Consider the following 25,337-nt stretch of genomic DNA (forward strand, 5'->3'; position numbering starts at 1 on the left):
CGAACTTAGACACCTTTACTAGTTATTCATTATTATGAAGCAAATTTATGCGCAATGATCAATGTAGACATACAAACAGATATGATCGTGGGTATATACTAATGTGGGCAGATTGTTTTTATGCTCAAAAGCTGAGTATTCAATTAAATAAAAATTAAGCTAAACCTTCTCATTTTTACCTCCCACTTGAACGATCAAGAACCATAATTAACGCCATCTAATTGATCTTCCTGGAATTATGGGCTATAACCTTGGGCGACCGAACCACAGTATAAAAACAATTGTTTTGAATTTTTAAAGATTTTCAACATAAAAAAATATTTGTAATGATAATTTTTGTCCAAGGTGGACTAACAAAAAAAGGGGCTATCCTCAGGTAATTTTAGCAAACGAACCACATAGTTTTATTTAAAAAGTTGGCACTTTGCCACCTTCAAGCAGCTTGAAATTTGTTTCCTATATATTTTTCCCCAAATGTGTGCTAATGGAAAATAGGTTGGGCTATCCTAGGATAACCTTAGGTGACCGAATCACAGTTTTCAACATACATTTTTTGTTTACGATAATTTAACGGAAAAGAGGATGGGCTATCCTGGGATAACCTTGTGTGACCGAACCACAGTATAAAAACAATTTCTAATCTCTGGGGGTTTTCAACATACATTTTTTTTACGAAAATTTTTAAGGTGGACTAACTAAAATGGGTGGGCTATCCTGAGCTAATCTTAGGTAAACGAACCACATAGTTCAAACAAAAATTTTCGAATTTCGGGCCGCCAGCTTTAAGCAAATTGAAATATTTTCCAATCTTTTTTTTCAAATGTGAGTTAACGAAAAATGGGCTATCCTGGGATAACTTTGGGTGACCGAACCACAGTATAGAAACAATTGCTTGGATTTTTTTTTTTTTTTTTAGATTTTGGAGGGGTGTTAAACTTGAATATTTTGTTTACAAATATTTTTTTCCAAGGTTGGATTAACGAAAAACGGGTAGGCTATCCTGGGCTAATCTTGGGGAAAACAGTCACAGAGTTTTTTTTTTAATTGTTATTCGGTGTGCCAGCTTCACACAGCCACCGTAATCGCTTCATAGAGACGATTTTAAGAAATTTTTGGACTAACGGGCCTCTTATTTGACACCCTATGTAGTAATCTAAAGGTAAGTGCTGTACTTCGGACAACAAGTTTGAAGTTTGTTACTGGAAGTTGTGAATGTGAAAATTGTAGTGAAAATTGAACAAATTTATCGAATACTTTCTTCTTTTGTTCACTTTCAATCGTTTTAGAATAAATTTCCGTGAATTATGTAACTGAAACTATGCAAATGTTTTCGAAAAAATTCGAAAATTCGAGAATTTCATATTTAAAAAATGGAAGTGGGTATTCGTCCGGAATATTTCCTTTTTCTTATTCAGTATGAAATAAAATGTAGGAAAGCAGAAAAAGAAGTTATATGATCAAAACTGTCGCAAGTTTTTATACTGAATTTTCCGAACAAAAAAAAAGACAGCCTTAAAAATTTGGGTGAAAGTTTTGAATTCTTTAAGAGGTAGGTACATATGTAGAGGAGAGACTCAGACCTTTTACTTTGATGGGGAGATTTTTAAACACTTAGTTTCAGTTACACAATTAACTTAGATGAATTTGTGAAGTTAACGAAAATAAGCCAAATAATTTAAACTGCTTTTTTCGTGCTCGCAGATATATGTATGTAAGTATATACATCTATATCCACTAACCTGGGTCCATTTCGATAAGATTTGGGCTCAGGAAAAAAAGTTCCACTAAGCATACCCAAAAAAATAATTTTCGAGCCTGCAAAATTTGAGTTTTTTTACTTTTTTATACTCAGTTGAGCAGAGCTCACTGAGTATAATAGCTTTGATTGGATAACGGTTTTGATTGAGCCATGTCCGTCCGTCCGTCCGTTAACATGATAACTTGATTAAATTTTGAGGTATCTTGATGAAATTTGGTATGTAGGTTCCTGAGCACACATCTCAGATCGGACTAGCGATAATTCATTACCAAAGACGGATAAAGCGATAAAACTTGATAGGTGAGTTGAAGTTATGACGCAGAATAGAAAATTAGTAAAATGTTTGACAATGGGCGTGGCACCGCCCACTTTTAAAAGAAGGTAATTTAAAAGTTTTGCAAGCTGTAATTTGGCAGTCGTTGAAGATATCATTACGAAATTTGGCAAGAACGTTACCCCTATCACTATATATATGCTTAATAAAAATTAGCAAAATCGGAGAACGACCACGCCCACTTTAGAAAAAAAAATTTTTTAAGTCAAATTTTAACAAAAAATTTAATATCTTTACAGTATATAAGTAAATTGTGTCAACATTCAACTCCAGTAATGATATGGTGCAACAAAATACAAAAATAAAAGAAAATTTCAATGACATAAGTCGAACAAACATTTAACAATCCTTGTGAAATTTGGTAGGGGCTTGGATTCTAGGACGATAACTGTTTTCTGTGAAAAAGGGCGGAATCGGTTGAAGCCACGCCCAGTTTTTATACACAGTCGACCGTCTGCCCTTCCGCTCGGCCGTTAACACGGTAACTTGAGCAAAAATCGATATATCTTTACCAAACTCAGTTTACGTACTTTTCTGAACTCACTTTGTATTGGTATAAAAAATGGCCGCAATCCGACTATGACCACGCCCACTTTTTCGATTTCGAAAATTACGAAAAATTAAAAAAATGCCGTAATTCTATACCAAATACGAAAAAAGGGATGAAACATGATAATTGGATTGGTTTATTGACGCAAAATATAACTTTAGAGAAAAACTTTGTAAAATGGGTGTGACACATATTAAGTAGAAGAAAATGAAAAAGTTCTGCAGGGCGAAACTAAAAGCCCTTGGAATCATGGCAGCAGTACTGTTCGTGGTATTACATATATAAATAAATTAGCGGTACCCGAAAGATGATGTTCTGAGTCACCCTGGTCCACATTTTGGCCGATATCTCGAAAACGCCTTCACATATACAACTAGGGGCTACTCCCTTTTAAAACCCTCATTAATACCTTTAATTTGATACCCATATCGTACAAACAAATTCTAGCGTCACCCCTGGTCCACCTTTATGGCGACATCTCGAAAAGGCGTCCACCTATTGAACTAAGGCCCACTCCCTTTTAAAATACTCATTAACACCTTTCATTTGATACCCATATCGTACAAACAAATTCTAGGGTCACCCCTGGTCCACCTTTATGGCGATATCTGGAAAAGGCGTCCACCTATAGAACTAAGGCCCACTCCCTTTTAAAATACTCATTAACACCTTTCATTAGATACCCATATCGTACAAACGCATTCTAGCGTCACCCCTGGTCCACCTTTATGGCGATATCTCGAAAAGGCGTCCACCTATAGAACTAAGGCCCACTCCCTTTTAAAATACTCATTAACACCTTTCATTAGATACCCAAATCGTACAAACGCATTCTAGCGTCATCCCTGGTCCACCTTTATGGCGATATCTCGAAAGGGCGTCTACCTATAGAACTAGGCCCACGCCTTTTAAAATTCTCATTAACATCTTTCATTTGATACCCATATCGTACAAATAAATTCTAGAGTCAGCCCTGGTCCACCTTTTTGGCGATATCCCTAAATGGCGTCCACCTATAGAACTATGGCCCACTCCCTCTTAAAATACTCTTTAATACCTTCCATTTGATACACATGTCATACAAACACATTCCAGGGTTACCCTAGGTTCATTCTCCTACATGGTGATTTTCCCTTATTTTGTCTCTATAGCTCTCAGCTGAGTATGTAATGTTCGGTTACACCCGAACTTAGCCTTCATTACTTGTTTTTCTTTGATTTTTAAGGTTTTTTTCATGACCTACTTGAAAAATTTTCATTTGATTTTAAAATTTTCATGTATACCCTGTCCGACTCAAAATTGTCCGCTAAAAACTTTGGCGATAATAGTTTTTAAAAAAAAAAAATATTTTTTGGGTTTTGAGGAGTGTTTTGGTAAAAAAAATTTTTTTTCGCCATCTTTTGTTTAAGGGTTTCTTCAGAAACGTGCAAAAGTGTATAAAAATCCCATACAACCGAATGTTTTTCGAAATCGATTTTTATTATAAATATGTCCGATCTTGATGATTTTTTCAGACAACCATCTATGCCCAATGCGTAAGCTTGTGGTAAAATTTGATGTTGCTAGCTGTTAAAATGAGGCAGAAATTGGGCAGAAATGGCGAAAACCCTCTTATTGAACAATCGATTGTATGGGAGGTATATGCTATAGTGGTCCGATCCGGTCGATTCCGACAAATGTCAAATCCCCCATCAAAATATGCCTGCTTACCAAATTTCATCCAGATATCTCAAAAATTGAGAGACTAGTTTGCGTGCAAACAAACAGACAGACGGACATGGCTAAATCAACTCAGCTCGTCCCCTGATCATTTTGGTATACTTATTGGTGGGTCTAACGGAAACATATACATAAAAAATGATTTGGAGCCTTGAAAATGAAAAAACCGATTTCGACTAAAACAAGTCCCAAAATCCAAAAAAAAAAAAATTCTTTCTAAACTGTTTATGCCAACGTTTTTATCGCATAATTTTAAGTGGGATAGGAACTGTGAGACAAATTTGTTTCCATCGGCAACACTTTTGCCCGTTTCTGAAAAAACCCTTAAAAAAAAAATGGCGAAAAAATAAATTTTTTCACCAAAACACTCCTCAATACCCAAAAAATATTTATTATTTCTTTTTTTTTTTTCAAAAAACTGTTATCGCCTAAGTTTTTAGCGGACAATTTTGAGTCGGACAGGGTATACATGAAAATTTTAAAATCAAATGAAAATTTTTTAAGTAGGTCATGAAAAAAACCTTAAAAATTAAAGAAAAAAGTCAAAAAACTCAAATTTTGCAGGCTCTTAGTGGAACTTGCTTAGTGAAACTTTTTTTTCCTGAGCCCAAAACCTATCGTAAAATCGATGGCGCGATATAGGTTAATAAATCGACCCAGCTTAATGTACATACATACATCTATAAACATATTGCTAAAAACATAAGTTAGAAAAATTACAAACCATTACCATTTTCGCACAAATGTAATTGCTAATATGTTTATACCTACATATATGTAAGTATGTGTGTCTCTTTACTGCTACATTCATTTGAACAAATGTTAACATAAACATTTATTTTAACTTACACGCTTCATTAGTTTTATAGAACGGAAAATAAGTATGCGTAACGCAAAAAAGTAGCAAAATAAATATAATGAAATTGTTTCAAAAACATCAACAAAAGAACTGGAACAGCGAAAAAAACTATAAAAAAACAATAGCAATCAACGCCGACACCATGGGAGAAGATTGATCGAATGAGATCAAATACAAAAAAAAAATTAAACACATTTTTGTTGTGCGGCGTGTATAAAATCTGCTACAAAAACAATATCTACGTATGAGCACGAGAAAAACAAACGAGAGTAAGTCACCACACCCCAGATTATTTTTTTGAGTGACAGAACATCTCGTGATATTACGGTTAATTTTTTATTTGTTGACAGCGTGCGCGCTTTTCAGCCGGATTCAAAGGAAAAACAGATTGTTATTATTCTAAATTACATAACTAATATAAGTACTAGATAAATAATTATGTTTTGTTTATTAATATGTATACTTTACTTTAAGCATTTTTTAATTATTTATGCGTCTTTCAAATCAAGACACGGGATTACTTTATTTACTGCAAAAGGCAATAGCAGAAAATTCGGGAAATGTCTGAGGTTCGTCTTGGAAGCAGGGAGCGCTTTGATACCGGTCCTATTAACACGACGAGCCAAATCGATTCTGGTAGATTTCATTAGCAGACTGCTGAGTGGCTGAACGGTTACACCGTTTTATTATCTTAATTTTTTTTATTTAGTTTGTTATTTTCGATATTTATTATTTTTTATTCCATTTTATTTTATTGCATTTAATTTAACTTTATTTTACGTTTTTTTATTTTATTTTATTGATCTATTTTTACATTTTTTATTTTCCGTTAATTTATTTTATTTCATACTTTGATAAAACTAATTTTTTTTGATTTTAGTTTAATTTATTCCATTTTAATTAATTTTACCTAATTCTATTTTATTTTATTCTATATTATTTTATTTTAAACTATTTTGTTTTATTTTATGTTGTTCACTTTTTTATTTTATTTCATTTTATTCCTTTATTTTATTTTATTTTACTTAAATTTTTTTATTTTTTTAGTTTATTTCATTTGGAGTTAATTTATTATGTTTTGTTTCATTTTATTTTATTATATTTTATTTTACTACTTTATTTTATTTTACTTTATTTTAAATATTTTTTTTTTATTTATTTCATTTTTTTTTTAACTTATTACATTTTTTATATTTCTTTCATTTCATTTTTTAAATTAATTTTATTTTATTTATTTCATTTAATTTTATTTTACTTTATTTTTTATAATTACTATATTTACCGTAAGAAAATCGTCGGCCTCCGTGGGGCGGTGGTAGCGTGCTCCGCCTACCAAACGGGACAAATTAACATTAAAATTTTAGAAACCAATTTCTCTCGAGGGGTCGCCCCTCGGCAGTGATTTGGCAAGCGCTCCGAGCCTATTTCTGCCATAAAAAGCTTCTGAGTGAAAGCATTGCAAATGCCGTACGGAGTCGGCATAAAACATGTAGGTTCAGTCCCACTAATTTGTAGGAAAAATTACAAGGAGGACGAAACGACTTTATTGAATGTTATACTGTTTTCACACAGAAACTTAATCATCTCATTTCACCGTCTAATAAAATCGTAAATTTTGTGCTTTCGCACATAAGTAGCTGCTCGATTGGTATGAAGGATGACATATGTATCAAGCGAATAAAATGGCAATGCTATATGACAGACAATGACATTTACTTTGACAAATGACATTTTTAAGCACTGAACACACCAAAAGCTAACAAACTGAACGCTCCCAACAGAGTTGCATTGGGCTTTTAATTTCATTAGGCATTCGATTAGTCAATAATGAAATAATTATAGATTCGAATCTTGTATGGAAGATTGAGCACAATAAGCGCCTTAATGTTGAAAACTGCCTTTATTTTTCAATAAGCCGTGTATGTGAAAATAGTATTAGCTTCCGAAGTGGCGAAAGTAGTTGAACGGATTGCCACAAAGACGCAACTAACTGAAGTAGCGAACAGAAAAATAACAGTGGCATGTTTTTTTTTTTCAAATTTCGTTGGTTTAATATTATTATTTTTTTTTATATTCTATATATTTAGAAACAACTTCTGCGAATTTTGTAAATAACACTTTGCAAATCAATCTCGAAAACATTTTCTAAAAACTGCGGAAATTCGAGAAAATTTACATGAACTTCGAACTTTATATTTAGAGTTCTTTGAATATATTTTGTATGCAGTTTTGTAGTCCAATCAATTTTAGTGTAACAAAGTTCAGATTTTAAATTTTTGGAAAATGTTTTTCGAGGTGAGCTTCCATAGTTTGAGTTAAAATACTCATAGGCGGTTTTTTTAAATATCGAAGGAAATAGTTATAATTTAGTTACCGAATTTTGATACAAATTACTGCTGTTTTTTTTCTAATCGCTGCTGTACGTTGTGTGTATTTTATGTAGCTCGCGGGGTAACAAAAATTTACAACTTTTTTACTCCTGCCACTTTGTTTAGACATTGAAAATTAACTAATTTTAGTACCCAGAGCTGTCCGCCCAACTCGTCTCAAGGTTAAGGCATTGATATTTGTAAATACATATATTTTTGCTTGAAGGACTAATGTTGCCTTGAGCACCGAACCGTGTGAGGCAGGTATGTTTGCTCATTTTGCTGCATATTTTTTTTTTTTGTTTTGTTAGCAATTTTTTTTCTTTTTTATTTGTATTTACTCCTTTATTGTTACAATTTTATGGTTATTATGCCAGCGTTTATTTTTATTATAAATACCAACATTTTCTGCTTCTTTGCTTTTCTTGTTGTGCTTATGTTTTGTTTTCGGTCACTGATTTATTTTATTTTGATACTCACATATGTTTACTGTTATATTGTTATTATACGCTCATTACGACTCGTGCACCTGCCTCAATGTTAATACATTCTATTTAACCCATTCGTTTGGTGTTTGATTTTGTTGTTTTATAATTGTTTTATAATTTATATTTTACATGAAACATCCACCCAAAACGCATGAGCATACACATACACGCGTCTACTATATTAAGACGTTTTGTTCTTAAAAGTAACGATAATGACTTTGACAGACAGCACTACACACTAGGGACCACTGTAGACGTCATGAGAGCAAAGTTTTTCGTTTTTGTTGTCATATATTTACTTTAAGATTTGTTGCTGAATCATTTTAGCCAGCTGACGCCTATTGTTAGCACTAAGGACCTCCTTTGTATCATTTTGAGTTTTGTGGAAAATTAAGTTAAAACATCAGCGTTTTTGTTGTGTTCTGGTTAAGGATACTTCTCTACATTCGTAGGTATATGTACATATGTACATATATTATTTGTATAACTTGAGCAAAAGTGTGTGAAAGAGCTAATATTACTGCAGACATATGTATAGTTAGTGTAAAAGTATGTGTAGGTTGATGGCGGAAGATTATGTTCTCTAGTCTGCGATTTGGAACATCCAGATCTATGGGTCATATTGGTAACACACAGAAGTCAAACGATTATGTTGGCACGCATTGGTGTGAGTCGGAAATAGAGATCTGTAGGGAAATTTTAGCTCCCCGGACCACCTACGATTTGCTCCTATGCGGATGGTCTTCGAATCAGCTAGGCAAATGAGAGCGAACACTGCCTTTTTCACGCTAATGCTTTCGTTCTGGTCGGAAGTGTATGGCAAGCGATAGTTCACCAAGGCCGATCTACCGATCTATCAATGATGATTTTGATTCTAGGCCAATATACAATGAGAGTCCATGGGGTGCATCTTAGTATACTGGGAAACACTTTTGGCTGGCACTGCAAAGATTATAAAGTAGACACATTCTATAACTTCTTCATCTTGCAGCGATATGAACACCACCCCCCGCCAAGGATTGGGGTAATGTTTCCGATATTGACAACGGTAACAAGTATGATTAAAACCAACATCTCGGGATAGACTTAATATGACCACATTGAACCCTTTAGATCATGAAATTAACTCTTATCCAGAAATTCTAGCATTTACACTTTCGTTATTTTAGTTCAGACACTAAGAGTGCACACACGATAAACAGTTACGGCAAGACTTAGAAGGGTCCACCCTTCCTCCTAGCCTCAAAAAGAGGCTACAAAGTATTAGGAACGTCTAAGCCCAGAACAATTAAACAAGGGGTGCCACAGGGTGGTGTACTATCACTGCTTTTATCTAATTTCTATACATCGAATCTCCCTTCGCCATCTGAAGGAGTAACTATTGTAGCCCATAACTTCACAATATCCAGCGATAAGTCATATATGCAATAAAAAATGCCTATCTCTTTAATCTGTCCAGTTTTCGTCATGTGAGACCAGACATTGTCACCGCCCAAATCCTCGGCGACCTTATTTACTACGTGGACAAAACAAATGTTCACCGTATTGGACATCCACGTTGACGGCAATTATACCTAAAATCCGGAGCCGTCCAAAGAGTACTCAAGTCTTAAGTCTGAACTTGGGGTAAAGGGGAAGAAACGCTCATTGCACTTCATGACAATGCAATATGAGCGAAAAAAGTGTCATCCAAGGATCGTGAAAATTCAAAAAATCTTCCGAACTTGGAAAATTTGCTTTCAAGTTTCAAAGAACTTACCGATAACCCAGTGACCACGACCATCAACATCGATATATTTCCTAAAAATCTTTGAGGAATGTCCTTATCGCTGCAACAACATAATCCATTGACATGAATCTTTAAACATAGCTTCGGGCTCTATTATGTTGTAATATTTAGGATAAACGAATTTTCTACATGGGACAGGGATCGGATTATTTGGAAAGTCCATTTACAACATCTGAAAGCTTACGACCGCTATTTTAATACCTTCCCGGAGAGCTGGATTCTTGAAACTAAAAACATACTTCAGAACCACTTGACAATGCAACATAAGGGAAACAAATGTTCTCTAGGTAGTTCAGGAATCGTGAAAATTCAAAAAATCGTATCAAACTGGAAATTTTGCTTTCCAGTTTTAAGGAACTGTCCGGCTCTTTGAAGTTGAAATATTCATAATAAAAGAGTTTTCTATGTTGTACAGGGACCGCGAAATTTAGAAAGTTCATTTACAACATGTGGAATCTTGCGACCGTTTTTGGAGTAACTTCCCGTAGAGCTACATTCTTGATACTAAAAACATGCTTCAGAGCCCGATGACAATGCAACAATTAGGGAAAACAATTTTCGCTAAGTGGTCCAGGGATCGTGAAAATTCAAAAAATCGTCCCAACTTGGAAATTTTGTTTTCCAGTTTTAAGGAACTTCACGATAACTCAGAGACCTGAAACTTTGAACCTAATTTCGGACTTTTTTAGGTTGTACTATTAACGATAAAAGAGTTTTTTACATGGGACAGGGATAGAGATATTTTGAGGTATTAAAAAGTCTATTTAGAATTCTGGAAGCAAACGCAGAAAATAAAAAGAAGAAAGAACATTTGTAAGTACTTGCTGTATATAAATGGACCAGAAGAAACGAGAAATGTCTCTTTAAACAAAGACATAATCTTGTTGAACTTAGATATTCAAATTTTACCATAACCACTGTAATAATTTATATGTTACTAGAAGACCCGGCAGTCGTTGTCCTGTCTTCACTTTTTCCTAATCCTTTGTCTCATTCTATCTCTTTCTCAATCTCCTCCTTCTCTCTTTTCTCTTCTCTCAATTTCTTCTCATTCGTCTGCATCCCTTATTGCCTGTCCCAGAGGGTGGTATGTATTTTATTCCAGTCCCAGTCCCAGTCCCACTCCGTCTCTGGATAATATATTACTCTGCACTAAAGCACTCATCAACAGCTTTCATTTGATATCCATATTGTATAAACACTGTCTAGGCATTCACTGGCCCACGTTTTGGCCTATATCTCGACATCCTAGTCACCCAGGGGTATGAAAATTATCCTCTACTAAAGCACTCATTAACAGCTTTCATTTGTTATCCATATTCTATAAACACATTCTAGGGGTACTCGGGTCCACGTTTCGGCCTATATCTCGAGACCCTGTACGTGGATCGCAACCAAACCTATGTAGTAACCACCGCGTGAGGTTTACGCAACTTGTGTGAAAGTTTGAACAAAATCGACCGACGCATCTCTTCAAACACCGGCGACCAACTAACACACATTTTAGCCTTTCATTTTTGTATATAGATTTTTATTTTTCACACTTCACTATAATATTAAAACGAAATGCAGATTTTCGTTGCTTTTGAAATTCGGCTTAAAAATTGCACATGGAACAACTAGACTCTCCTGAATTAAAAAAAAATTTCATTGTACCTCTAAATCGCGGGCCCCCCCACCCTCTCGGCGGGCCTGGTGATGTGCTATACTTGATATCATTCGCTATAATATTTTTTATTGATAAGCACGTTGTTTAATTAAACACCAACCAATTACGCGGAAGTATATCCGCACCCCTGAAAATGTGAGTGCCGGTGCGTATATGTAACATTTTATTATTACGTACAAACAAATCAAAAAATTTGCAATAAAATAATATTGCGACTATAAACTGAGATATAAACTATCCTATATTTCAAGTTAGATCAAACTACACACGGGGTGCAAAACAAATTCAAAATCGGTTCAGTAGTTTAGGAGTCCATTGGCGCCAAACATAGTGACACGTGATTTTTATATATTAAGATATAATATTTATTTTTCAAGCTTTAAGATCCATTTTTTGACCTCCAACTTTCAATTGACTCTGAAATAATCGATACGTGTTGAAGAGCCCTTGCTAATGCCTCCCCAAATGTTAATACAAATCATATACGTTTTTTTCTTATTTTCACAAACTTTTTACACATACTCCGCTTGAGTATGTGGAAGACCTATTATGTATATACCATTAGGTATACACAAGTTTTATATTTATTTCTATTTTGTGTTTATTGTTTACACTTGAAATTTAGGCCTTTACATATAAATTATAGTTTTGTTTACATGATATACTTAATTCGCAAAACATACTAACACGCACACAACAAAAAAAATTTAAAACGTAAGGTGTGAAATAGAATAATGGCATTTACACTGAGATCACGAAAAATGAGGCTGATCAAAATAAGCAACGAAAGAATATTCTTGAAATCCATATTAAAAAATAAAACTAAAAATAACGAAAAAATAGGGAAATATTTCAAAAATACTTCGACGAGAAAAGTTTCAAAAGTGATATATTAATCCTTACTCCCACGGCAGCTTTTGTAGCATACTTTTAGGTGCATACGATATTTCATGTATATTTAGCGATCAAGCTTTAGGCGTAGATATTCCCAAAGTTCGGGTTAGTAGATAAGTGGGTTTTTATTGTAAATGCGATGAAGAAATATGGGCAAGTTCATCCGATTTTAAAACAGGTTCTCTGTTACAAAACTTAAGGCACACTATTGATTACACAGGCTGACAAAAATTTAAAAAAGTTCAGACCCAGAAACTAGCTAATAGTTTTCGAAAGGTCTTCGCTTTGCTAAATCTGAATAACAATTCAGATTTTTCATTTTGTTTCTTCGTTTCGAGATATTCTTACATAAAGGCTGTCACATATTAGGCTGCATTCAAACCGTAACTCTGCCATGAGAACTAATTTTTTCTAAAACTCTACATGTACAACTTGAAAGCGCAATCATTTCCCTCCCAAACGCTTTTTAAGTTTTGCCAATATTAACTTGTGATATATTGATATATACGCTTATGTACTCCATGTCCATGAACGTTGCGAAAAAAAGCCATAGTACTCTTCGGGTTCGCGTTCGGAGTTGTGTAGCGGATACGGGTAGTCGATAAAGTTCCTTTCATCTTTAATGTTTTGTTTTATTATTTTATAAAATTTTTTTATTTCGAACATAGAGTGTTGGATGAACACGCCCACATGCAGTTATTAAGTGACACTTACGAATGTTATACGTTGTTTTTTAATTAAAAGAAAATGTTCGTGAAACAGGCAGTTCAAAAATTCTGATACCGGATTTGAGTTCCAAAGTATCGAAGGCCTTTATAAAAGTACTGGCCCATTTCTGGTTAAAAAATTTGTCGGCCTATGTAAACTTTTTAGTTAGATGTGTGAACTGCTTTTAGAAAAAGTTTCGCGCCGCTCCAATGTTGAATCCCGCTCCATTGCCCTTGTCCACCTCATCATTGAACCAGTCCTTCATGGCAGCAACATAACCTGCATCCTTCGAGCGATTCAAATAATAAGCAATCTTAGAATTTTATTGCAATTGATTATCACGCGCTGTTTCCAAATCATTATTCAACATTGCATTCCATATTTGATAGCCCAACTCTGGACGTATGCTCAAAAATGTCATAAGTGCCTATTCAAAACCTACCATTAGGCCACAAGCCAGCAATCGTGAAGTACCCAATGTTATAATACGTCCATCACGCAGGCATGCCTCACCATCGTCTAGATCGCTGCATACAAAATGTATGCCATAAAAGTTTGGTATCAATTCTTCTGCCAATTTACATAATTCAGCCATGTTCACTGTAAGTGAAGTGACGATATAGTGCATTCGGCTTTATGCTTATAAAACTATACTCGGATGCCAGTTATATCATTAAAATTGGGAGCGATCTTCAAATATTATCGGTGCGCCTAAAAGCATGCAACATGTTTGTACGATGCAGTTATAATAACGGGAATCCTTATTACATGTACCAAAATGTTGCATAGATTTAGGCGCACTTGGCACCATTCGATGGTTTTTTGGAAATAAGCCTCACAAATCATCAACTGGAATTCGGGTACTGTAATAAATTAAACTTACGCCAGACGCCCGTCGTAGCGTATAAATGATAATAGAAAAATTGGCGTTCTGCGCAATGTCTTGCAACTAAACGCATATAACTCGTCAGCTGCTCGACTGTTATGGGTTTGTAGAATAACTCGGGCAGACAAATGACTGCATGTACCCCCATTTGTTGGGCATGGTCAGCCATTATCAAGACATCGGGTAGTGGTGCGCCACCAATTTGTAAAAACATAATTAAATTGTATTTTTGTGCAGCCTGCCACCAGACTTCGGCATTATGCATGCGCTCAGCCAAGCCTAAAGCAGGACCCTCACCGGTAAAACCATTAACTGTAAAGAGAGCAAATTAAATAATTTCTTTGGTTCGAAAATCGCTAATGCTAAAACACGTTTCGTCAAAATCTATGAATCTTTTACTAGATGCGACAAGAAAACTTGTCTTTGTTTCTCAATAGAGGCGAGCCACCTATTTGTTGTCAACTATATTCATTGACCAAATTTGGAGCCAACGAAGAGCATTTCCCCACTATTGAAAACAACAGAAGCTGCAGTATTTCAGCGTTAAACAATATACGATAAATCAGTTTAAATCCGCAAAATGCGTAACACCTCGACCGCGCTAAACGTCCAAACATACCCAGATTCCATGTGGCGATACGGATCTCGGTACAATCCAAAGGACTTCGGTACCCTCGCGAGCTTAATATGGCTCGAGTAATGCAACTTCCGCTAGAAATAACCACCGGTGCTGGCGCAACTTAAAATGTCCGTTAACATTGAGCCTCGGTCAGTAAGCCAATCCACCAACCGTTCTTACGATTTCGGCCCTTCCGGAAACTTATAACCTAGTCTACCGCTCTCGATGAGTCCAATAGAGCTTGTTCAACTAGCACCTCGCTAAGCCTCCGAACCTACCCAGATTCGATGTGGCTAGACGGATCTTGGTTCCCACCAAAGGTAGTGTCCGACCAACGCTTTCTTAGCTGCTCGAAATCCATCTGCAGATTACAGGTGGCCAGCGAAACTGCGAGTTCCTTACAACCTCCTCGTCCAGTTGAGTTTCAGCCCGGATTATTTCAATTTTAATATTGTTGGTTGCAATGAAACTTCCGCTAGGAAGAAGCTGCAGTGATTGTGCATATTGAAATCGCGGTTTATACTGATCCACAGTCAGAAAGTCAGTCCACCAACCATTCCGGAAACTTATAACCTAGTCTACCGTCCTCCATGAGTTTCTTAGAGCTTGCTTAACGTGCAGCTGTCTGCAAACAATAGCCTGTCCTGGCGAGGATGAAGTCGAAATTGGTGAAAATACTGGAGTCCCCGAATCAAAAAGCCCATAGCCCTTATCACGAAACTTGATCGACGACCGGGCCGCAACCGCATTGCTCACAAAATTCCATAATAGGAGAAGAACGCAATATGTCCACAAAGATTAAGCTGAAACAACTCCGCTCTAGATGAGGCCTAACTTATACTTATAAATGTTGGTTTTAAACTGAAAGAACTAATGTAAGTCCATCGTTCCTAGAGTTTCGTCATGGCACGCACAATATCGTCAGATGCTCTTTCAAAGAAATCACCTGCCGTTTTTGAATCGAATTCATCGTTCCCTCAGACCTGGATTTAAAAGTCTTGACTTGCAATATCTGAATGAATTTGTGGGATGAACATAGTAGAATCTAAATATACAACAAAGCATTGCATACTTTAAGGCTTTTCTCATATCCTTTAAAAGATGTTAAAGAATGAGTTTTAAGCAAAAGTGAGAAAACGTGTACCCTGTTTTGATACCCACCTAATATACCGTTTATGCGACTTGACTTTACCCATTCGGCATACCGATCAATGTGCCGTGTCTCCAAATATTGTTCCCTAGTTCAAAAAAATAATATAACTATAATCAAAATCGTTAACACAACGTTTTCTGGGATATTAGATTTACTCATTATTTTTGAATATAGTGAAAACCGGTGCCATTAATCCTTTAAAGTCGCGGTTATTAAACTGAACTGCCATGAATTGCCCATTTGTGTCTCAAATCAGCTTTTCTTTTAAATGTGTATACAGCAGCCAAGTAAGCAAACATTTTAAAATATGTAAATAATGAAATAAACCAGTCGTCTTCAAAAATTTTTGAAAAACACTATTGAGCAAATAATTTAAGTAATCGCATTTTTTACTATTGTGAACGTTTTTATCAAACATTCGCAACTTGTATGAATTCACAATGGGCCTTACTATCGTTGGGTAATTTTGTGTTTTGACTCTTCGAGTTCCCCAGCTTGATGGATTTTATGAACAATTTTTATTTGAAAGCGAGAAGCTCTGTTTTGTTTTGCTATATCTTCTAGCACCCATTTGACAAAACTGAAAAGAGTTTTGTAAAAATTTTCGATTGGAGTGTAGAAAAAGAAAGCGTTAGCAAGTTTTCGAACATTAACGCAAACTCTACGTTTTGATATCGGGAGGGAGAGTAAAGACCTATATGGGCAACTATACAATTTTCCTTATACGACTACTTTTTCTTTTCGATTTTGAGATGTTCGCCCAATTTCTACAAACAGATTTGCCGTAAAAAATGACTAGGTCATCAACTTACGTCCTGCCTTAGGTAGGTCCCGTCCGCCAATTTGTAGGGAAAACTAAAAGGAGCACGAAATGGTGTAATGGTAGTTTGCTCCATCTTCCGCACCGAAGATCTGGGGTTCAAGACCGAGGCAAAGCAACATCAAAAATTTGGAAACAAGTTTTTCTAATCGGCATCGCCCCCCCCCCCCCCCCCCCCCCGGCAGTGATTTGGCATTGACCCATAAAAGTAAAAGGAGCACGACGCAAATTGGAGCAGAAGCTCGGCCTAAAATCTCTTCGGATGCTATCGCGGCTTAAATAATTTTTTTAAGAACCACTTTTGTGGCCAAACCCTGAACGTGTACATTCAGAGGCACCAAGTGAAAGATGACGTTTAAGCCTTATTGCGGCGCGCTGAACACTGTACCCGATACTCCCAGGCACGCCAGCTCATGCATTTTTCCAACTTGTATGATTCTAAATACCGAACGTATAGACAACTTGTAAAGCCTTGTACAACTGTTCTGAAGCCACCCTTAATGTACAGGATAATAATCGGGGTATACGCCTTGCAGTTCAAAGATTTCTCGATGATGCCGACTATATCGCGAAAGGCGTTTTTAATCGTTTTGCTAATATAATAGATAGACAGCCGGTGATCCCGAAATACTTTTCATAGCAAGTGTTACACTTGTCACTACATGTTCTTATCTTGGTTTTTGAAGCGGCCACGCCCCCACAAAATATTGGTCAGTATGACAATCCTTTTGTGAAATTACGTTCGGTTACTAGCGACTTTAAGTAATACCTGAACTGTTCTACGATAGAACGTATGTTACTTATGCTACGTTCTATGTCGTCCAACCTTTCTTATCTGTTCCGAAAAAATTGTGGACTTCACAGCGCTACCTAGCGTTAGGGATACCATCAACTTGATAGTGAGAACTGAATCCTATGATCAGCCCTCGATCACCTCACCTACCCGTGGCGAATCCTGTTTTTTTAACAGCCGAGGCTCTGGCGACCCCAAACTCCTCATGGATCTAGTGGGTGGGAGGACGGTATGGCCTGGAAAGTTTCATGTGGTCATACCAAACCGTTTCCGAGATGGTCGGGCTAGTACCTTAATGGTGCCTGTTAGCGGAACGTATCGGATCTGTATCCGGCAAAGGACCATCAACATCGATAGCACTCCCTAAGGCCTTTGATAGTAGAAAATCTGTTTTTCCAGGTACGAACCTAGTTGATCATAAGACTCAGAATCTCACCACGTTCCCATCAACTGATCTTATATCTTCAAAACTTATGTTAATCATTGAATCACCCTTCAATCAACGAATTTATTTCAAGCAAAACATCCAAACACATCTCAAGTCACAAATTTTGCAGCAAAATAAATATTGAGAAGATGCGAAAAAATCTCTCATTGGAGGATCGTCCATAATCCATAAACCTGATGATTTCAAGGGCTTATTTGCGCCAGTCTTTACATGTTTTCAGAACAATGAGTAAGTTTAGTTAACGTAACTGTGTAAGGATCACAAATCAATTGAACTTTTTTATTGGTAGGCAACAGTTTGCAATTGAATTACATTAAAGAATATTCGGAATGGCTAAAAATAAATGGCATAGAAGGTGTACTAGTGGGTAATTGCTTTACTGATGTAGTTATGACGACATCTCCTAATTTATTATCCACTCACAAGTGAATAGAACCATTGGCGAGGAACCGGCCTTGGGCTTGGTTGAGCGAAAATTGAATGCTGAAGCTTGGAGTAAGTCTTGCAAAAAGTGTGGCTTGATTATGTTACTACAAATTGGTGGCGCACCATTACCGGATGTTTTGGATTTGGCACGCCATGCTAACGGGCTGTATATTCATGGTGTGGTCTGTATACCGGAATTGTTTTACGTACCAACCAATTTGGAGCAATTAGTTGGTTTTTGTAAGATTGTAGCTTCGAAATGTGAAAATCTTTCATTCTTCTATTATCATCTGCCGAAATATACGAAAGTCATTTGTTAGTAGCTAGAGGATTCACGAAATGGTTTTTGCTAAAATTCGAGACGGCAAAGTTATCTTTGATAATATGACGCGCGCCTTCAAATATGCAATATCACATTAAATCTGCGCCTTTAGGTATACAATGTTATGTGTGCCTGTTTACCAGAAGCCAGAAGTAAACAGCCTCATGAAACGACAAAACAACTGCTATTTCACTCTTACAGTATAATTGACATTACCAAAGAGGTGTGCAAGTGTTGTAGCAGTGCTTCGCCCCATCCAATAGGTGCGGCCGATCACAAATTGGCATCAATATCCTCTAACGGGAGTCCAAGGAAACTTGCAGTTTCAACAGGGGTGGACCATAATGAGAGGGGTTTAGGGGCGTTGGTTCCACATTACAATTAAAGATATGGTTGGTGTCATGTGGGGACACATTGCAAGCGGGGCATACATTTTGTATGTCGTGGTTGATTCTGGATAGGTAAGAGTTTAACCTGTTACAGTATCCAGATCGAAGTTGAGCTAGAGTGACTCGTGTTTCCCTGGGGTGTATGCGTTCCTCTTCCGCTAGTTTTGGGTACTGTTCTTTGAGTACTGGTTTCACCGGGTAATTCCTGGCATAAAGGTCCGACGCCTGTTTGTGGAGTTCGCTGAGGACCTGCTTGTGTTTTTTGGCTTCATAAGGCTGAGTTCTCAGGTGCCGTATTTCCTCATAATGCTTACGGAGATGACTCCTTAAGCTCCTGGGCGGTGTTGGCTCATCAATCAGATGTCTGTTGGGATGCCCAGGTTCTTGGGTATTGGACAGAGACTGTTTGCTTAGCATTTCATTTCTCTGCCTGATGGGGAGTATTCTCGCCTCATAATGTAGATGGCCTTCTGGGGATATAAGAAGACAGCCCGTGGCGGTTCTGAGAGCAGTATTTTGGCAGGCCTGTAGCTTCTTCCAGTGAGTAGTTTTTAGGCTTGGTGACCATATAGGAGACGCGTAGCATGCAATCGGCTGGCCAATTGCTTTGTATGTGGTAATGAGCGTTTCTTTGCCTTTTCCCCAAGTACTCCCAGCAAGAGATTTGAGGATTTTATTACGGCTCTAGATTTTCGGTACAATTGCAGCTGCATGCTCACCAAAATGTAGATCCTGATCAAATGCCACACCCAAGATTTTGGGGTGTTGGACAGTCGGTAGCGTAGTGCCATCGACGTGGTATTCAAAATGGTCGACATTTGGGACGTCCATGTTGTAAATAAGGTCGCGGAGGATTTAGTCATGGATAATGCCAGGTTTCGCGAGGCGAAAAAACTGGAGAGTTCAGGGAGGTAGCCGTTTATTCTGTTGCAAAGCTCATCGATCTGTGGGCCCGGGCCTGTGGCCATTATTGTTCAGTCATCGGCGTAGGAGGCGATAGTAACTCCTTCTGGTGGCGAAGGTAGCTTTGATATGTAGAAGTAAAACAAAAGTGAGGATAGGACACCACCCTGTGGCACCCCTTGTTTAGTTCTTCTTGGTTTTGATGTTTCGTTTCTAAATTGCACCGATGCCTGCCGACCACCCAGATAATTTGCGGTCCACCTTTTAAGACATGGGGGAAGGGTATACCCTTCCAGGTCTTGCAGTAACGTGCCATGGTTGACGGTATCAAAAGCTTTTGGTTCGTCTAGCGCAACGATTACTATTCTATGGTGGGGGTTTTAATTTAAACCGCAATTTATCTGGGTGCGAATGGCATTTAGCGCGGTGGTGGTGCTATGGAGTTTTCTGAAGCCATACTGGTGACAGGCTAGCTGCAAATTTCCTTTGAAGTAGGGGAGTAAAATGGCTTCAAGCGTCTTGGCTACTGGCATTAGGAGAGATATCGGAAGATATGACTCCTACGTTAGCTGGTTTCCCAGGTTTTAGTAGCGGGACCACCTTGGCCATTTTCCATTTTTTTATGTGCGTGTCTGTTGGCCCTCCGTTTATCTTTGTCGACCGTAGAATGTACTTTATGTTGCATACTTTTACGCGCTAGTTCTACTTTATTATATAATTTTGCTTCCGAGCTTCAACGAAAGCTACTTCCCGAAGCTGAACCCTCAATAGTCATATACAGTATATGCATTCTACTTTCTAGTTGATATTCCCGAATTCTGTAAGCGTACCGAAAAAGTTATACCAAATTTTGCCAGTATAAAATTCTCACAAAGCGAACTGGTACGGGCTATTAACTGTAAAGCGGGAAATCGCACCATTCTCATTGGTGATTCGAAAATGCTCTCATGCGGTATGTTTTTCGGTTTCGAAACACCTATTATGACTGTTGTAAATATGGAGCCATTACTAAGGAGCGAAATTTATGATGCGATGATTAAAAAGGATTTGAAAAGAGCACGATCGAAACAAATCTATTTGAATCGTCTCATTAGACGTCACGTTACTAAGGGGCAGGAGACTTGGGTTTTAGATATGAAAAGATGGCTTAGTAAGAAAATGTTGTCGGACGAAGGATGAGGCATACATGTTGGACCACCGCGTCGATTATTTCACGATTCATCGCTTCATTAAATTTTGATCATACAATATGGGTATGGCATGTGCTTGGATTTGCTTAGCTGTATTTATTTATATTCATGTTTCTTGTTTTGAAATAAAAATCAATCTTGTTAGAAATATTCGTTGTTTTTGGTGGAATTTTGCTTAACTCCGAAAGTATTCAAAGTATTGTGTTTTCACTGTCCTTTTCGGCTGCTTATTATTGTTGGCCGATCCCGCGATTTTCGAAGAACACCGTGATTTGTGACTATAAATCCTCAATCGCAGCGATTTTTACCCGTGACTGTGATTGAACAAAAATAAAAGAGTGCTATCAAAGAGGATAAATACAATAAGAGCCGTCACTCGTTATTTTGTGGCGAGTATCTCGCTGGAAATTGAAAAAATTGATGCTGAATGTTTTCTGAGAGGGACATTTTTGATTGTCTCGCATTTATCCATGCCGTGTAGGCCTCTTGTGCAACTGTGATTTTTGGAAAGAGAATTAAATAAATTAATTAAATACAGTCGAAAAAGAAGCACAAATACCCCACGAAAATGTATAGAGGACATTTATAAACATCTCGCCCAAAAAAAAAGTTGCGACTATCTCTCAGTATACATCGAGTAAATGCCAAAAAAATAACGAGTGACGGCTCTTATTGTATTTATCCTCTTTGGCGCTATGATCTAAATCGCAGTTCACACCCATGTAACAACAGAGTCTGTTGAACAGATCTAATCAGAAATTTCATCACAGCGACATATTTAGATGCATGAATAAAAACGAATCTCCGACTGGTGCTGCTTTATACTTCTTCATGTAGCAGTGTGCTGTTTTCGACTGTACCCAAGACATGAGTTGACTTCAGGATTACGTTTATTGGTAAGCGTGATAGCGAACGAGGCGCAGAAGGCCTAGAAGGTTTAATGTGGTCATATTAATCGTTCCCGAGATAGTCGCGCTAATAACTTAATGGTGTTTTGTACCGGATCTATATCCCGCAAAGGGCCATCAACAGCGATAACACTCCCCAAAACCTTCGGGGAGTGCCTTTATCGTTAAGACAACAACACGAACAGCTCTGAGGTCTACACCGCCTTACCCGCATTAAGGGTTCACCGATGTCTTCAGAATTATTTCTACATGAGGAGCCGCTGCAAGTGCACGTCTACCAACCGGCTTGCTATATAAATATTTTTAATCTACTTCTATAAAAACGCAAAACTCTTCAAAGCTAAGAAGGATCAGTAAGGATTCGCAAGGACCTCTCCGAGACATTTCACACTAACAAGGCGACCGACGCTTCCCCAGGCCGTCGGTTCTATGTACTGGAGCGACTCGGGATTTTACCAAGGACTGCCATTTAATTTGTTGGGTCCCTCCCACAAATTGTCATCCTCCCAGCAGCTCCTTGCAGCGGGACTGCTCCATACTCTCTTGCTCCGGGAAGGTATAGAACCCAATCCGGGTCCGTCTCCTGACCCCGGTCCTGAGAAATGGTTTTGCTGCATCTGCCCGAAAAGAATCTTTTTAGGACGGTCATACTCTTGTCAGTGTGTCTCGTGTAAGGGATGGTTGCATCGGACAGGTTGTTCTGGGCTAAACCCCAAAACCAGACGTCAACGTAACTTCTATAAATATTTTGTGGCTCCTTACTGTTCACGTCCTAGGACATCCCGTAGTCTGCGCCTTAGCGCCCCCCCCCCCCCCCCCCGCTACATTCCAGCAGCCCCGCTGCTCAGCAAGCCGCAACAAGTACCCGCTGTTGCTCGCGCCCCACAGCGCTACCAACTCACACGGCTGCTCCCACTCATATCTACAATCTCCGTAGTAGAGTCGGGAGCAATGCCGAGCATCAGCCCCTGCCCCCGTCTTCTCCCCGCTCTTTTCCGCCTGCAATTGTGTAGGTCAGAGAAACAGACTCTTAGTCCCTACCTCCCGTTGCACCGTTTGCCAGCACAGAATATATACCTTTGCGACATCCGCCCAATGCAGCTCCTGCCATGGACGGTGCCACTTTCCTAGATGTTCTGGTCTTCGCGACGGCAACCCCCCGACGGGTTTCATTGCGCCATGTTGCCAGGCTGCATACCCAAATACCCCATTGCCTACCCAAGGACGTCTAGTCCCAGGGCCTCAACAGCAATCGCGTTCTGGCCTTCCACAACCCAGGCGTAGTCACCCGTCACTTACTCCCAGAGTGACGACATCTCCCTCTATGCACTTCAGAATTCTGCAGTTAAACTGTAATGGATTAACTGGGAAGATCACGGAGATAGTCGACTTCATGAAGCGGCACAACATCCGCATTGCTGCGATTCAAGAGACTAAACTCACAGCAAGATCTGCATTGCAGACCTGTTCTGGGTATAATGTCCACAAAAAAGATCGCGAGAGCGGAAATGGAGGCGGCCTCGCGTTTATCATACACCACACGGTGCAATATCATATATTTGATCCCGACTTTCATTAACTTTAAAAAAGGAAAGTGGGACGAATACAAATCCTTTACAGGCAACAGCTTTGCTGCCCTCCCTATCCCAACTGATGCCTGCCAAGGGGAGCGTGCTTTCCGCAAGGTCATTGAATCCGCCTCGGCTCGTTTCATACCCGCCGGTAGAATTCCCGAAATTCGGCCCCACTTCACGGCAGAGGCCGCAAGTTTAGCGAGAGAACGTGACCTTATAAGACAGCTCGATCCCGGCGACCCCCAAATAAGGGATATAAACCAGCGCATCAGATTGCTTGTGGATGAACCCAAGCGGGCGAAATAGGAGGAGCACCTAAGCGGTTGTAACCTCTCTGCCGGTGTAGGTAAACTTTGGTCCACCGTAAAATCCCTATCGAATCCGTCTAGGCACAATGACAAAATTTCCATCGCCTTTGGCGACAAAGTGCTGTCGAATGCGAAAAAATGCGCGAGCGCTTTCTGCCGACAATACATAATGCATTCTACGGTCGACAAAAATAGACGGAGGGCCAACAGACACGCACGTAAACATAAGTTCAGCTCGTCACCAATTACCATCACCGCCAAAGAGGTTGAGGATGCCATCGGTCATGCTAAACCATCCAAAGCAGTGGGCCCAGAGGGCATAGCCATGCCGATGCTTAAAAGCCTAGGGAAAGAGGGTTTCAAATATTTAGCACATGTCTTCAACCTGTCTCTTTCTACCTTTGTCATACCCGAAAAATGGAAAATGGCCAAGGTGGTCCCGCTACTAAAGCCTGGGAAACCAGCTAACATAGGATAGTCATATCACCCGATATCTCTCCTATGGCCAGTAGCCAAGACGCTTGAAGCTATTTTGCTCCCCTACTTCAAAGCAAATTTGTGGCTAGCCTGTCATCAGCATGGCTTTAGAAAACTCCATAGCACCACCACCGCGCTAAATGCCATTAGCACCCAGATAAATTGTGGTTTAAATCAGAAGCCCCACCATAGAACAGTACTCGTAGCGCTAGACCTATCAAAAGCTTTTGATACGGTCAACCATGGCACGTTACTGCAAGACTTGGAAGGTCTACCCTTCCCCCATGTCTTAAAAGGTGGACCGCAAATTATCTGGGTGGTCGGCAGGCATCGGTGCAATTCAGAAACGAAATATCAAAGCCAAGAAAGATTAAACAATGGATGCCACAGGGTGGTGTCTTATCCCCACTTTGGTTTAATATCTACATATCAAAGCTACCTTCGCCACCTGAAGGAGTTACTATCGTCTCCTACGCCGATGACTGAACAATAATGGCCACAGGCCCAGGCCCACAGATCGATGAGCTTTGCAACAGATTAAACGGCTACCTCCCTGTACTCTCCTGTAACAACAACAACAACAACAACAACAACAACAACAACAACAACAACAACAACAACAACAACAACAACAACACCAACACCAACACCAACAACAACACCAACAACAACAACAACGGTTGCGGTTCAAAACCGTTTTATAACATTTTGTCATCTTTCTCTTTTACTTCTCAGTTGACATGCCTGAATTTTGTCGACGCGGGAGTATTCAATACCCAACTTTGTTGGCTTGGAATGGTCGCATTCCGACCTCGCTATGGGTGTGGAATGTATCACTTCAAACCATGTTATTATACTTAGCGATTCACGTTTTCTCTCAAGTGGTATATTACTTGGTTTTAAGGCATTTGGTATGCCAGCATACAAATCGGCTCCTGAACTCATGACAACCATTTACAATGCAATGGCTGATAGAAATATCA

General features: G+C 38.5%; 2 pseudogenes; one reads left to right on the forward strand and one right to left on the reverse strand.

The window, feature by feature from the left end:
* Positions 1-13,322: 13,322 nt before the first annotated feature.
* LOC137242091 (N-acetylneuraminate lyase B-like) lies at positions 13,323-16,025 on the reverse strand (annotated as a pseudogene).
* A 39-nt stretch (positions 16,026-16,064) lies between these two features.
* LOC137241501 (N-acetylneuraminate lyase B-like) lies at positions 16,065-21,130 on the forward strand (annotated as a pseudogene).
* Positions 21,131-25,337: the final 4,207 nt, after the last annotated feature.

Source organism: Eurosta solidaginis, chromosome 2 (assembly GCF_040869045.1).
Source record: "Eurosta solidaginis isolate ZX-2024a chromosome 2, ASM4086904v1, whole genome shotgun sequence".
NCBI lineage: Eukaryota > Metazoa > Arthropoda > Insecta > Diptera > Tephritidae > Eurosta > Eurosta solidaginis.